General features: G+C 39.4%; 1 protein-coding gene across 2 annotated transcripts in view; it reads right to left on the bottom strand.

Moving 5' to 3' along the window:
• The window catches only part of klhdc8b (kelch domain containing 8B), a 144,436-nt gene that overhangs the window by 67,495 nt on the left and 60,941 nt on the right, over positions 1 to 16,000 (bottom strand). The gene's annotated exons all lie outside the window — the stretch shown is intronic.

Raw genomic sequence — 16,000 nt, forward strand, 5'->3', positions numbered from 1 at the left:
TCCAACAGGCAGTGCGGAGGCATAAGGATCAAGCGGACCATCGGCGAAGTGATACTCCTCAGTACCAGCCAGGACAGAAGGTGTGGCTTTCGACGCGGGACATACGCCTCCGCCTGCCTTGACGTAAGCTGAGTCCTCGATACATCGGGCCTTTCACCATTCAGAGACAGTTGAACAAAGTCACCTACAGACTCAAACTTCCACCTCACTATCGGATTGCACCTTCTTTTCATGTCTCTCTCCTTAAACCTTTCACTGATCCTGTCACTCCTCTCCCTACAGATGTGTCCACAGAAGATGTACCTCCTCCTCCCGTTCCTGTGGAAGAAGAGCCCATCTACTGAGTTCGCTCCATCATGGACTCCCGGCGGCGAGGTCCCCGTTTGGAGTACTTGGTTGACTGGGAGGACTATGGACCTGAAGAACGTTCTTGGGTACTCCGTGACGACATCCTAGACCCTGCTCTACTCACTCAATTCCACATCGACCATCCTGACCGTCCAGCTCCCAGGGGTCGTGGTAGACCTCGCCGCCGGCAACATCCCTCTTCTTCCCAGCCGTCAAGAGCCGCCTTGGGAGGGGGGGGGGGGGGTACTGTCAGGATTACACCCTCAATCAGTCCTCAATCACCATCATCATTCACTCCACCCACTTGTTCACTATCACCGAGTTCTAATCACCACCAAACTGGATTACATCACCAGCTCACCGTTCATAAACTGCACTCACCCCTTCAGTCCTCGTCTGGTCTCGTCTCTACATGGACACACAGACTCACCTCTCGTATCCAGACACTTACCTGAATCTCCGACCTTCTTCAGCCTGCTGCTGTATGCTTTTGATCCCAGTCATCATCACCTGCAAGAGAGACATTGTTATTCTACAGCTAAGTCATCATAAACTGTCTATAATCTGCTTACTCACCGTTATCTCTGGAACTGATCCATTCTGCTGAATAAATTACATTATATACTTACCTTCCTGTTTGCTTCTTGTCTGAAACCTGACAATATTAAAATTCTAAATTAAATAAGTTAAATCAACAATGGTTTAACTCAAATCTCAAAATGAATACCCATTTTTCATACTGTACATTATAATTTTGAGATGCTTAATTCACTAATTGTTCATTAAATGTAGCATTTAAAATTATCGATTTTAGAGATTTTATTTATGCACTCTCCTGGGCACAGAAAATGGGGCAAGCCAAAAATGGCAAAATATTGAGTGGTCTTTTAATGGTCTTAACCATTTTAATCACAAAATAGTGGTCAGGAAGTTAGCAAGAACTGCACAAATACTGTAAAGTAACTCAGCACAGAATAGCTTTCCCCGACTTGCAGACAGTTTTTTACAGGAGTCAGTGTTGTTCCACTCAATGTTAATGGCTTCAAACAATTCATGAGTAGTAGAAAAATGTCTCCCAGTGCATTTGAGTTTAATGTGAGACCAAATATTTATTATAGGGTTCAAATCTGGACTCTGACAAGGCCAAAACACTATTCTGACGGACTTGTTCCTAAGCCACTTCTTGGTTGTCTTTGTAATTTGGGCAGGAGTATTGTCTTGTTGAAAAATAACACCTGATCATTCCTCTAACAACTTTTCATTTGTGGGAAGCAAGCCATTCTGCAATATTCTCCTGTACTTCAAAGCATTAAATTATTTTTCCCAGTGAAGTAGTTCAGCAATACAGCAGCTAAAAAGACTCCTCACACAATAACACAGTCTCTTCCGCATGCTTCACTGTGGTAGAGATGTATTTATTATATTTCTCACTAGATTGTCAAAGTAACCGAGCATTATCATGCAACTCGCGTTTCACTGTGATTCATCACTCCACAACTTCCCATATTCTGAAAAAACTTTATTCTGTATTTTGATGTTTTTCTGTGACAGCAATGGCTTTTTAAGTAATGCGTTTTTTCTGACCAATTATGTGTTTAAGACAATTAAAAGCTTAGTGTTTAGCCATTTTGGGCTTGGCACATTTAAGTTTTTTTGCCCAGAAGTGTAGTCAAAACAGTGAATTTTATTAAAGCTCATGATAACTTTAAATATACAATAATTTATCAGTTATTGGCCATAACACAACTCATATCTCTAATTACAGAATCTTATTAAACCACTGAAAACAGACAAGTTATATCTTCTGTAGGGGAATTTACAGTCAAAACTCAAGGATCAGATATGATGAAGATCAGGAGTCAAGAGATGCAATCGATTGAAGAATTTTTTTTACTGAAAAATAGTTTGCAGTTTCATTAGCAGAAGTCAGCTTCACACTCAGCAAGGAGTCCGTAGGCCGCTCAGCTTACACTTCTCAAAACAACAGCATTTTCACTCCAACACAGGTCAACACATCAGGTTGAATGATTCTGACTGGTTAAGGCACAGATAAAAATTTCCACTGAGGCTACCAGTCTGAGTTTCTGGGCTCCAGTTTGTCTTGACAGATGGTCATTTCACCTCCCCTGCGTACCAGTTGTTCACCTCATAAATGTCAGGTCCTGTACAAAAGGGTACCAGAAACACACGCACGCACACACACACACGCACACGCACACGCACACACACACACACACACACACACACACACACACACACACACACACAGCTTTTTCAAGGTCTGAGTTGGCCAAGCTCTAGCTCTGATCAGGACATTTTCCCACAACATACTGATAAGATATAGGCTACTTTCTCTCAGTGAGAGGTTCAGTCAATATTCCTCATTATTCTCTAGTGATTGAAGATGAAGTGTAAAGTAAATTCTTTAACTAAGAATAGGTCACGTAGGTGTCAGGCCTGAGTGACCCCAGTGGCCTAGGCTGTCAGGGTCAGCTACAGTAGAAGCATAAATATGTTTTAACATGTGTTGGATCCTTCTCTCAAAGAGAGAGCACGTTTCAGTGAGCAGACATGTAATTCTATAACTACTTAAATCTTCTAAGCTTGAAGAAGTCATTCAAATTGTTTAATATTTGGAAGGATAAATATTTATTAATAACTTGATTAAAGGGTAAGTTCGGTATTTTACACTTAAAGCCCTGTTTACAGATCGTTTCTGATGAAATAGAACGGTTAAGATTAAAATTTGGACACATGCTGCTGTCCCAAGAATTTTAGGTTTCTTTCGCTTTCCCCAAAACCTCTACAATGGGTGTATAGGTGCACTGGAACAATCCTTCATAAAACGCATTAAACTTTCGTTTACAAAGACCTGAAACTCACCGAGTGGTCAGGGGTGTTCACTGATATGCTCACACAAAAATCGCTGCAAAAGATGCTTTCCAACAGGTGTTTTACCATTCGTTGTAAAACTGTGGATCTATTTTTCCAAACGTCTCACACCCGTAGATTCTTCCGTTGAGAGCTTGAATAACGGAAGCTATACGGAGGGCTCCAGCCCAGTTGGTGGCGATAATGCACCTTTGCCAATTGCAAGCAAACCACTGGCATTTCATTGAATACACAGAAGAAGCAGAAGAAGAAGCGGCGGAGTAATACCATACTTCTCGCAGCACATTCAATACAAGTCAATGGAGTTGGACAAAAACTACGTTAAAACCTGTTGGAAAGCATCTTTTGCAGCGATTTTTGTGTGAGCATATCAGTGAACACCCCTGACCACTCGGTGAGTTTCAGGTCTTTGTAAACGAAAGTTTAATGCGTTTTATGAGGGATTGTTCCAGTGCACCTATACACCCATTCTGGAGGTTTTGGGGAAAGCGAAATAAAGCTAAAATTCTCGGGACAGCAGCATGTGTCCAAATTTTAATCTTAACCATTCTATTTCATCAGAAACGATCTGTAAACAGGGCTTTAAGTGTAAAATACCGAACTTGTCCTTTAAACTCAAAGGATATATTTTGAAGTGGCAGTTGATTCCGGAATCCAACCATTCACTTCAAATGAGCAGCGAACATGTACTGTATCCTGAAGTCTTTAACACGTGGACACAAGTCCGTTTGCTGAGAGAGAGAGACCATGTGTGGAAGTGCAAATATTTACTGATGATTAGTTTCTCATTAGTGAGTGTTGTTTACGTGCAGAGCTGACACACTTAACATGATTCCCTCTCATATACAGCAGCACCAGACCACGACAGACCTCTCACATACTGATAGTACTAAACACAAGCTGTGCAGTGAATACCGAGGCGATGAGTCTGAGATCCCCAGTTAGATATAAACACACAGTCAAGCGCATACAGTACACACACACTATGGGTTGCAGCATTCGTCAAGCACTAAGCAGAGGCATTAACCCGAGGTGACAGACTGATGATAAACAACAGCAGCTAGAGGCTGAGTGCGTGAAAACAAACCCAGAAACGTGTGCACACACAGGCACCCCAGAGAACACACCTGAGTGATTATGCAAACACAAATCAGAAACATTTACAAAGTAGTACAAGAACAGTGTGCGCGAGACCGAGACAGAGAAGATCATTGCTGTCTACATAGGCAGCATACTAAACGTCATGGAACGACACTAACGTTGTGCCACAAAAATAGTGCTACATTTGCAACTGATTTCAACAGTTTGACATTAGCATGTTGGTAAGCTAAAGATATGACACTCTCATAAGCTTAAAAATAAATAGGACAAAGGAAATGTTGTGTAGAATAATCCATTTAGTTACTGTAAATTATTTTTAGCAATACTTTGCACTACTCTGAGCATTATTACTAATAAGTCTATTTTCTTTTTAGACGGTGTCTCACCATCCTGGATGTATTTTTTTCATGTACCATATTTCCTGGAAAATAAGTGCATTTTTGAGAGAAAAAATACACAGATGAGTCATACTGGTGTATACAATTTTTGTATTATTACATTCAGAAATAATGTGAAAAAACTATGGGTTTTTAAAAAATATAAAGTGGCATTCATTATAAACAACATTTGAAATTATAAACAATTTAATTAATATTTAATATAAACAAATTAAAAGCAAAACTAAAACTACTGACATGTGGAAAAAGGCGCTATACAACTAAACATGGGCTCACATTTGTCTCGTACGGCAAAAATCCAAATGTGCATGTTTTGCATGCTTGATGTTAATAGCATTATATAAGTCGCTTCGGGATACAAGTCACAGCACGTTTCAGATGATAAGAAAAACAGTTTATATTCCAGAAAATACGGTAGCCTGTCGCAAAAGCATTATAGGATTGCCTTCTCCGTGAGATACATGGAATGCTGCCCAAGAATTTGACAAAAAAAGTTATTTACTCTTATTGGTAAATTAACTGTTCCTTTCAATCTTTTCAATGAATCAGTTAATCATAAGTTCACAAAACGTGTCTGAATGATTCACAAATCAGACTGATCCGATTCTCAAGGTCTTTCAATGAACTGATCGCATCAATGAACAGCTTACTGTCAGTAAATAACAATTTAAATTTATTCTATTTGTCAAACAACTCTATCAAATGATTCTATACAATTTGGCATATAGAAAATGAGTCATACTTACAGTGCTTTTGCATGCTCTTTGAAGACTTTAGTATCCATTGCTATTGCATAGAGCAGGGGTAGCCAACCTTCCTGCAGACTTCAGTTCCAGCCCTGCTCCAACACACTGGGCAAATTCCAATCGGAAGCGAGCATCCCTATGTCCCTACTCACTCTGAAGGCCAGAGCCCTTGAAGTGGGGACTTTGAAGCGAGCAGGGCACTAATGTGTCATAAAGAAGCCGTTTGGAACGCACTTGGCGAAGGGAACAATGAAAGACCACGTCATTTCCTCATTATAGCTTCACATGGAGTGTTATCATGAAAAAGCTAGGCAGCGACTGCAGGAATATCTTATTATTGGAGTTAATATGATACAAATAATTGTACATTTATAATGAAGCTTTTAAAATATGCTTTATACGTGTGTGTTCCCTATCTCCTATCTAGAGAGAGAGAGAGAGAAAGAAGTGATCTCTGTTTTCTCTTGGCTTTTGCTGGCAACCGTGAGCTGGAAGAAAGTGCTTGTACTGATAGAATTCGTGACATGTCTGATTAATCGCAGTGAGAGGGGCTGCTAGTCCTCACCAGCACACATGCCGCATCACAAACATCCATCAAAAACAGCCCCAAAACTGTTCACATAGCCTTTCCTCTACTCTAGAAATAAACAGCGAGACAAACAGGAAGTTGCAGGAAAGGCAAGCCATTAGCGTTATAAAAGGGCACAAAACACAAGCGGAATACATAACACAATCAGCCGGAACATCTCTACTACTGACGTCTCACGCTCAACACAGGAAGTCTGGATTCACTCTTGTGGAGTAGAACAATGTAATCTCAAAATGACAGTTTGGTTTTCCATTAAAACGTACAAAAATGGAGCTCTGTTCAATCCTTATGAAATTGTCACTGCAATACATCCAGTTTGAAAGTATAGGCATGAGTTTGCATGTGATCAAGAGTTTAATTTGAATGTTACAGCGGTCTGAGACGACTCACTAATAGAAACTTTCAACGGATTTCTCCGAGATCAAGAATGAGTCTGAAATCAGTGACATGAATTATATATACACTATCAATTTAATATTACTTTAATATATGTTCAGTCAGTCAGAAGGATAGACGGATAGATGGATTTGTCTGTCAATAGATACAGAGACGGATGGATGGATGGATGGATGGATGGATAGATATTCCCTCACAGAAACGTCCTGCAAACTCTACTTCACACACACACAGACACGTTCTGCTGAAACGGACTTTGAACTGAATAACTTCCCCACAGGGCTGAGTGGATGAGAGTCTCTTCAGGGAAGTGGGTTAATCGTCAGTTTGATTACATCATTAAGAGATGTTTTCCAGTGGTATACAGGAGAGGGTGTTGAGCTAGTCAAGCAGAAACAGACAGATGGCTTCAGGTCTCATGGTACAAGCAGCAGTGTTATTACCTCAAATACACTCAAAGTGAAAAATATGAGGAGAATTCGTCATTTCCTAATGATTGAAGGGAATAGTAATGCATTTCTAAAATTTTATAATACAAGAAATACATACAGTATACTCGAGAAGGCAAACTCGAAGGCAAACAGTAAACTCGATACATGGTGTTGATTAAAGTAACTGCTTGATTGCTACTGGAACAGCTGAGCTTTTACTGAGAGCCGAAGAGGGAATTCAAGCCATTTTATCTGAAAGTGATATCTATTCCACTCTAGCACCTGCACAAACATCTGCCACAAGCATTTTTTGTCTGATAAGAACCTATTTATGTACTAATATTCTTATTAAAAAAAGAATTTCTTACTGAAATTACTTGAAATCACAGATTAGAAATGTACTAAAATTAAGTAAAAGCATTCATTTCTTTAGGAGTAAAACTTTTTTAAAGCTACACTATTGCTGCGTCTCAATTCGCCTACTTAAACTACGCCCTAAAAGTATGTACTCTTTTTGTGAAGAACAAGTACATACTTTTAAGTGTGTAGCAGAAAAGTAGACAAGCTTTGGGACATACTATCACGTCATACAATTGCGTCTTTAATGGCTGCTCTGTTGCATCCTGTCACAGCAAACTGGCCTATCAATCATCTTGTCACAGTTAACATCCTCCACATTTCATTTAATTTCATTTCCTACCGTATCGGTTAGAAATGCAGTAGCACCTTGATCTGCAGTCACGGGTCTTTCATGCAGATGCTCTCCTCATATTAATGCATAATGATGCTGGCCCAACGGATCTTTATAAAAGTCCACATTGTTATTGCAGATGAAATATAACATGGATAACGTTAAACAATTTTTTTTTTTTTTTGTCAGGACTAACTTTGATTAGTCACTCAAACCTTTATCTAACCCTCTCACCGTCGGTCACGCATATTCGCCATGTTTTGTAGTTTTTTAACATTTTTTACTTGTGTTTGTAGTACCTCCTCCAAAGCGCAATGGGTTGTGGGCAATATTAGCCATTATAGTGAGCACGGATCCACAATATTTAGGATGGATAGAATGGACATCGAGACGCAGGGTATGCAACTTTTGGCCCTCTAGTGGTTGAAGCATAAAAATACAAGTTACATGCAAAGGAAAATTGTTACGCTAATCATGTGGGTTGTGCTTCGGCTTTATTATTCCATGCGGATGAATATTGAGGGCCACTGTGCCCATAGTTACAGATAATCATTTTATCAGTGTGAACATCACTAAAGACAGCAAAACTCAGTCAACAACAAAATGCCGATATCTGAAAAATATTCTTATAGTCTTGTAATAATGTTACAAATGTTGGCAACATTGACATTAGACATAATTGCAATTCATTTCAGATACCAGTGGAAACTATACTTGGCAATGCAATTTAAAAGGCAAAAGTAGTAATTGGTTTAGAGATTGGTATTGTTACCAACATAAACTTTGTTTTCTGAACCTAGTCAATGCACAGCAAATATGGTGCTATGCAAACTATGTTGATTCATTATTTATTACGGGTACTCTTTTTGCTTGCAAACTCTTTTTCTTTTTCTCAAACTCTCTTTTTCGGTTTAAGGTACAGTTGTTGTGACTTCAAACTGCTTCCAGTAGTAACCTGACCTTCTTTCCTTTATTTACGGATATGACAAACACACATGGACGAATAATTAAAGTATGCAATTTTGGCAGTTAAACCGATAAAATTGTTGTGTGAGTCCCATTGGTCATCACTGGTCATTTTGTTGCGTAATCATTTGCAGGTTTTGTTTTTTGGTCTTTTTGTGCTGTTTTTGGCTGACGTTAATCAAATGACTTTTCCCGAGATGGCTTTAAAATTTTCTGCTGCTCAACTCAGAACTTTAAAAGGTTCTTTCCGCTTGGCTCTGGACATTTATAAATGGTGTGAAACGTGTAAATAAATACACAGTTCGCGGAAGATACTTCGGACTTATCTCTGCTCATCTTCAAATAATATTCCAGTTATCTGTACCAACACCCGTGCTTCTGGTAAAACACAGCAGGAAAATCGTGCAATCAACTTTGGAAATCTAAGACCATTGTGTTTTGATCCCGACCTCGGAACCTGCAGACGTGCATCTTCATATTTGCGATGTTGAACACTCGCTCTTTAACTGATAAAGCATTAGTGTTAAATGGCATAATCACTGACACAAACCTGGACATGCTACTTTTGACGGAAACCTGGCAGGTGCCCAATGACTTTTTCAACTTGAACCTCTTAACACCACCTGGGTACATATATTTCTCTCAATCTTGTCTCCATCGTAGAGGTGGAGGGTTGGCTGTAGTTTGCCGCAAGACTATTAAAATATCCAAGATCGAGTTTCATGACGTTGCATCATTTGAATACCTAGCGTTAAAAATGACTGGCCAAACGTCACTGGCTGTAATCTTAATTTACCGACCTTCAAGATTTTTTCTCTGAGATTAGTGAGCTACTTATTTTGCTTGGTGATTTTAATATACAGTGGGGAGAACAAGTATTTTATACCGATTATGCAGATTTTGCAGGTTTTCCCACTTACAAAGCATGTAGAAGTCTGTAATTTTTATCATAGATACTCTTCAACTGTGAGTTACGGGATCTAAAACAAAAATCCAGAAAATCACATTGTATGATTTTTAAGTAATTAATTTGCATTTTATTACATGATATAAGTATTTGATACATCAGAAAAGCAGAACTTAACATCTGGTACAAAAACCTTTGTTTGCAATTACAGAGATCATACGTTTCCTGTAGTTCTTGACCAGGTTTGCACACACTGCAGCAGGGATTTTGGCCCACTCCTCCATACAGACCTTCTCAAGATCCTTCAGGTTTCGGAGCTGTCGCTGGGCAATACGGACTTTCAGCTCCCTCAAAAGATTTTCTATTGGGTTCAGGTCTGGAGACTGGCTAGGCCACTCCAGGACCTTGAGATGCTTCTTACGGAGCCACTCCTTAGTTGCCCTGGCTGTGTGTTTCGGGTTGTTGTCATGTTGGAAGACCCAGCCACGACCCATCTTCAATGCTCTTACTGAGGGAAGGAGGTTGTTGGCCAAGATCTCGTGATACATGGCCTCATCCATCCTCCCCTCAATACGGTGCAGTCGTCCTGTCCCCTTTGCAGAAAAGCATCCCCAAAGAATGATGTTTCCACCTCCATGCCTCACGGTTGGGATGGTGTTCTTGGGGTTGTACTCATCCTTCTTCTTCCTCCAAACACGGCGAGTGGAGTTTAGATCAAAAAGCTCTATTTTTGTCTCATCAGACCACATGACCTTCTCCCATTCCTCCTCTGGATCATCCAGATGGTCATTGGCAAACTTCAGACAGGCCTGGACATGCGCTGGCTTGAGCAGGGGGACGTTGCATACGCTGCAGGATTTTTTGACCAGGTCCTGCTGTGTAGTTCTGGGCTGATCCTTCACCTTCCTCATGATCATTGATGCCCCACGAGGTGAGATCTTGCATGGTGCCCCAGACCGAGGGAGATTGACCGTCATCTTGAACTTCTTCCATTTTCTAATAATTGCACCAACAGTTGTTGACTTCTCACCAAACTGCTTGCCTATTGTCCTGTAGCCCATCCCAGCCTTGTGCAGGTCTACAATTTTATCCCTGATGTCCTTACACAGCTCTCTGGTCTTGGCCATTGTGGAGAGGTTGGAGTCTGTTTGATTGAGTGTGTGGACAGGTGTCTTTTATACAGGTAACGAGTTCAAACAGGTGCAGTTAATACAGGTAAAGAAAAACTAACAGGTCTGTGAGAGCCGGAATTCTTACTGGTTGGTAGGTGATCAAATACTTATGTCATGCAATAAAATGCAAATTAATTATTAAAAAATCATACAATGTGATTTTCTGGATTTTTGTTTTAGATTCCGTCTCTCACAGTTGAACTGTACCTATGATTAAAAATTGACAGACCTCTACATGCTTTGTAAGTAGGAAAACCTGCAAAATCGGCAGTGTATCAAATAGTTGTTCTCCCCAGTGTACATGAAAACACTGCACAATGCAATGAATTGATGTCTGTGCTGGACTGTTTCAACCTAACTCAACATGTAAATTTGCTACTCACTCCAGGGGTCATATATTGGATCTCATATGTACATCAGGCTTATATAATATACTTAGTCTTAGTGGCTCTGATTTTGCTTTCTCGGATCACAAACTCATAAACTTCAGTTTTAGTTTTCCAATATCTATATCACCACTTAAGAATATGCTCACCTATCAATCGTAAAATCAATTGTGAATCAATCTTCATTCTCTGTTATATGTCTGTTTCAATAAGGGCTTCTACCCTGTCAGAATGCTTATTATCTAACTGTCAGAGATCTTCTGTATTTATAATAATGCTTTTTTCCCAAATACTTGAGAAGCATGTTCCTGTTAAAACTAGACTGGTTAGAAGCCTAGAAAGACTGTACAGGAAAACTGGACTCATTGTGCACTCTCTGGCTTTTAAAGAACATCTGCTCAACTACCGTACAGCCCTCAACAATGCAAGATCCTCTTATTTCTCCTCTACCAATAAGAATTCCATGTGCAGGCCCAAATCACTCTTTGTTATGGTTAATAATCTCACTAATCCATCACAACATGTTATTTCTGGCTCTGGGGTGCTTGTGAATAGCTTTTCTCAGTTATTATTAGACAAACTGAAGTCAATCACTGAATCCATTACCAAAGACACCCCTCATACAAGTGACACAAATGTTAATTTGATGCTAGCAGATTCAGCTCATTCAACAAACTCTCTCTCTGATTTCACTCTGTCTCCCTCTGCTGCCATAACTGATCTAATTGTGAAGTCTAATTCCACATCCTGCCAGCATGATCCTACACTTACCTACTGTTTTTCTTAAGATGTGTGTCCCCGAGGTTGCACCTTTTATAACACATATGATAAACTGTAGTTTAGCATCAGCCATTGTTCTAGCAGAATTAAAAATGGCTGCGGTGACCCCCATTCTTAAAAAAACGGACCTTGACCATCTAAACATGGACAATTGCAGGCCAATATCTAATTTACCATTCTTAAGCAAAATTCTTGAAATGGTTGTGGCTTCACATTTTTAGATGCTAATGGTCTTTTTGAACCTTTTCAGTAAGGATACTCTCATAGCACTGAAACTGCTCTTCTTCGGGTGGTTAATGACATTCTCCTGTCCATGGATTCAGGGTTAATAAACATATTGATGCTTCTTGATCTAAGTGCTGCATTTGACCCAGTCTGCCATGAAATACTCATCTTTTGCCTTTCTGATATCGGCATCACTGGTTCAGCTCTCTCCTGTCCTGGCTCATTTCCTACATCAGCGACAGAAAGTATTATATCACTGTACAAGGGTATAGATCTGCCACTGCTCCGCTTACACAAGGTGTTCTTCAATGTTCAGTTCTTGGCCCACTCAACTTGGTGACATTATACGCATGCATGGACTTCAACTTCATTGCTATGCTGATGACATTCAAATTTATCTAACCGCCAGCTCTGATAGGCCATCCCTGCCCGACTCACTCACTACATGTATCAGGGATATCAAGCATTGGATGTCCCTGAATTTCCTCGAACTAAATAACAAAACTGAAATATTGATGATTGGCTCTGTTGCCTCAGTCAAAAGGATGGACCTGTCCTTTGATATTGATGGGGTTCATGTTAAGCCTTCGCCATCTATCTGTAACCTTGGTATCTTATTTGTATCAACACTGTCTTTTGGCTCTCATATTTCTTCTGTTGTTAAAAACTATTTTTTCCATCTTCGCACGTCTTTTATTATTTATTTTTTTGTTTTAGTCAAAATAGTATTGAACTTTAATATCAGCCATCCATCTCACGACATAAAAATAATTATCAGGCTGTCGCAATCAGCCAGAATTTTTTTATATCATTGCATCCCTAACAAAACCCAATATCTAGAGCTCAGTCTGACCACATGCTTGCCTTCTGCAGCACAGTAATGTGAGAGCAGGTTGCTGGACATGCTGGGCCACTGCTGTTACAGTCTGGACACATCAAACCAAATCCACTAATTAAAACCCTTGGCTTATAGACAACGGCCAATCAGAACACTAAATTTACGCCACTGGGTACCTTAGTGCAGCACTATACTGAAGTCTGGCACAGAGCATGAGGATAAGGAGAGCAACAGTTAAAGCTGACTCATGTACTCTGGCAGAATGCATCAGCATTGTGAAAATGTAAGCCCAAACAATCCCCCTTGATTAATCTGGCACTGCATTAAAGCAAAGGACAGAAAATAAGCCATTAAATAGACTGTCAAATTCATCTCTCATTTGAATTTGATAGAAGGAGCAATGGGAGAAAGAAACTGGAAAACAGTAGGGAATCAATCTGATGCTTTTGTGTAAGTGATAAATAACTCAAATAAAGTGGAAATAATTAAACTAAAAGTCCACAAGCAGCGAGTCGCCCTGCATGGGTGACTAGCAGCATATATTACAATAAACGTGCAATTCTGTTAATTGCAAAGCTTTAAATCGCACTGAAAAAGAGGCAGGGGAAAGTAGCCTTGCTCGGACAGCTGTCTCAGTCAGGTTGGTGTTGAACAGCGCTTAAAGAGCCTGTCTGGTTACGTTTGGCCTGAACCCAACACAATTATAACTGCTTAGGACAAAAAAAAAATCAATCAGCAAAAATTTGGCACATGCTCTGAACTTGCCGTAAAGGGCGCCAGGCTAAATCTCAAGTGACTCGCAGCCTGAGAGCCACAGAACCAGAATCACAACACTGGAACCAACATGTCTTGTCACACTACTGCATGTTGTAGGGCAATTTCACAATAACCAGCTATTAAAGAGACAGCTCATTTGTCATCTGTCATCGTTTAATCACCCTCATGTCACTTGTCATTATTCCCAAACAATTTTGTAGGATTTTGGTCAAGAACAAATCATGTCATGTTCAGTTTTTAACGAATCATGTCATTTACTTCCAGGCAATGACTCATATTTCATTCCCTGACATAGCTTCCTTATTAAGTGCATTACTGTACTAAGGAAGCAATGATTTTTTTGTCACTGGTCGCTGCTGTAATGATCAAAACAATGTATAGAGAAAAACAGTGTAATGTAAAAATAAATAAATAATACAAATTAGATTAACCCAAACAACAAATTTGATGTAAAAATATAAATTAATAATACTATAGTGAGAGTTTTGGAAAAATATTTTAAACCTTTATCATTTAAATTTTTCAAAGTATAAACCTTTTCATTCTTAAGGTGAGGATTTTTTACAGGCGAAACCCAGGCATTTCAATAGAATGCAATCTAGAATTTCGTGCGAGGGAGATTTTTGCAACATGTTCAATTTGGGAATTTGCTGTGTTGACCAACAGAGAGCTTCTTGGTTTGAAAGTGACTTCTGTGTGAGGGGTGTTTCATGTAACACTACAATGGACCTTTTTTTGGCTGCAACATTTCGCTAATCTTACCGCACCTTTAGGATGGGGGCCCTTTGGACAAGGATGATCATATTTAGGAGTCCATGGCATCTAAAAGGCTGAAAAGCCCTGATATAATCTACAGAAATCACTGGGTAGAATCAAAATCGTTGCAAAATCATTGTAGTATGACACCAAGAAGGTGGAAATAAAACTGCACTCAAACACCATTGGTTCTCATTTGTTGTGTAATGCATCATTCAGAATAATACTCTATGTATGATGTAAGGTATCAGGTTTTGAACAACATGAGGGTGAGTAAATTATGATACATTTTCATTTTAAGTTGAACTGACCCTTATACAGGTTATTTTTTTTTACTTTGCTCTAATATGAGAGCATTTTATGATGATTACAAACCTCTTTTTAGGAGGGTGGATAATAGTATTTTTTTAACACAGATTAGAGCGATACATCATTTCATTTCTCCCTATGGCGCCCTTAGCCTACCCCCATTTCCCCCTGGTGACTATTTAGTGTTTGTGAAGCTCTGCGCACAAATAATAGACCTTTCTAAATATAGGAACCTCACAGTGGAGACATAAGGGCCCCTCCTTCCAGAACCACAGCTGCGTTTCTGCATGTGCGTGTGTGTGTGGACATGTGAGTAACTTTGTGTGGGGGTGTGTTCATGCGTTGGCCATCTTATATTAGCTCATGTTACTTCACGAGTAACTAAATATCATATTTAATGCTTTACGCAATATGTACAGTGAGAGAAGGCTGAGTGTGTATTTATCTGTGAGTAATATAGCACTCTGAGGAAAAGATTCACCACCCACTCAGCGTCACAATCAGTGAGGCAGGGGAAATAAGTACATGAAATATACATTAGAGTTTAACTATAGCACAACCCTAACAGAAGAGCTGCAATGCAGTGAAAAGCACAACAATATTGATTTGAAGAAACTTCAGATAACCATGTGTGAGACAGCACTCATTTTCAATATGTTTACTCTGTGGACTCGACTGTGATAACTCCAGATATTAAATAACACATATTACCAAAAGTGCACGTCTTTCAATAATAAACGAAGCACTGCATATTTCAACATGTGAAGCTACAGAAACATGAATCAAAGATGAGGGATGTGTATGTTAGCATGTACATGCTTCAAATGGCAATGCCACAGCCTGTCTACAGTCCATTCATTGATCATCTGATGCATATTGCGCACAAAACTGAAAAGCACTAATCCAAATGGCTGACTTTACGTAACCACTAAAAGCAAGGGCACACAAATTATTTTAGTCTGTGTTTATCTAGATACACAACTATGGGCCAGATTTACTAACAGCTTCCGCTAGCGCAAACCCACTTTTGGCATTAAAAAAACTATTGTCAGGATTTCCTAAAAAAATTAGCTCTGAAAAGGCATGGACATGGGTTATTTTTGCGGCTGACATCATTGCATATGTATTTGTAGGAGATTCCCTTTCAGACGCAAAATTTGTAATGCAAGGTGAATTACTAAGGTTTGCGCTAGTCAATTTACTAATATTTGTGCCATTATTTACTGGCCAAAAAAAAGCATGTTTTAAACCAGATGTTTATTTGCACTGCTCTAAGTAGATTGCGCTGGTCA

Source organism: Scardinius erythrophthalmus (assembly GCF_964197995.2).
Source record: "Scardinius erythrophthalmus genome assembly, chromosome: 15".
Taxonomy (NCBI): domain Eukaryota; kingdom Metazoa; phylum Chordata; class Actinopteri; order Cypriniformes; family Leuciscidae; genus Scardinius; species Scardinius erythrophthalmus.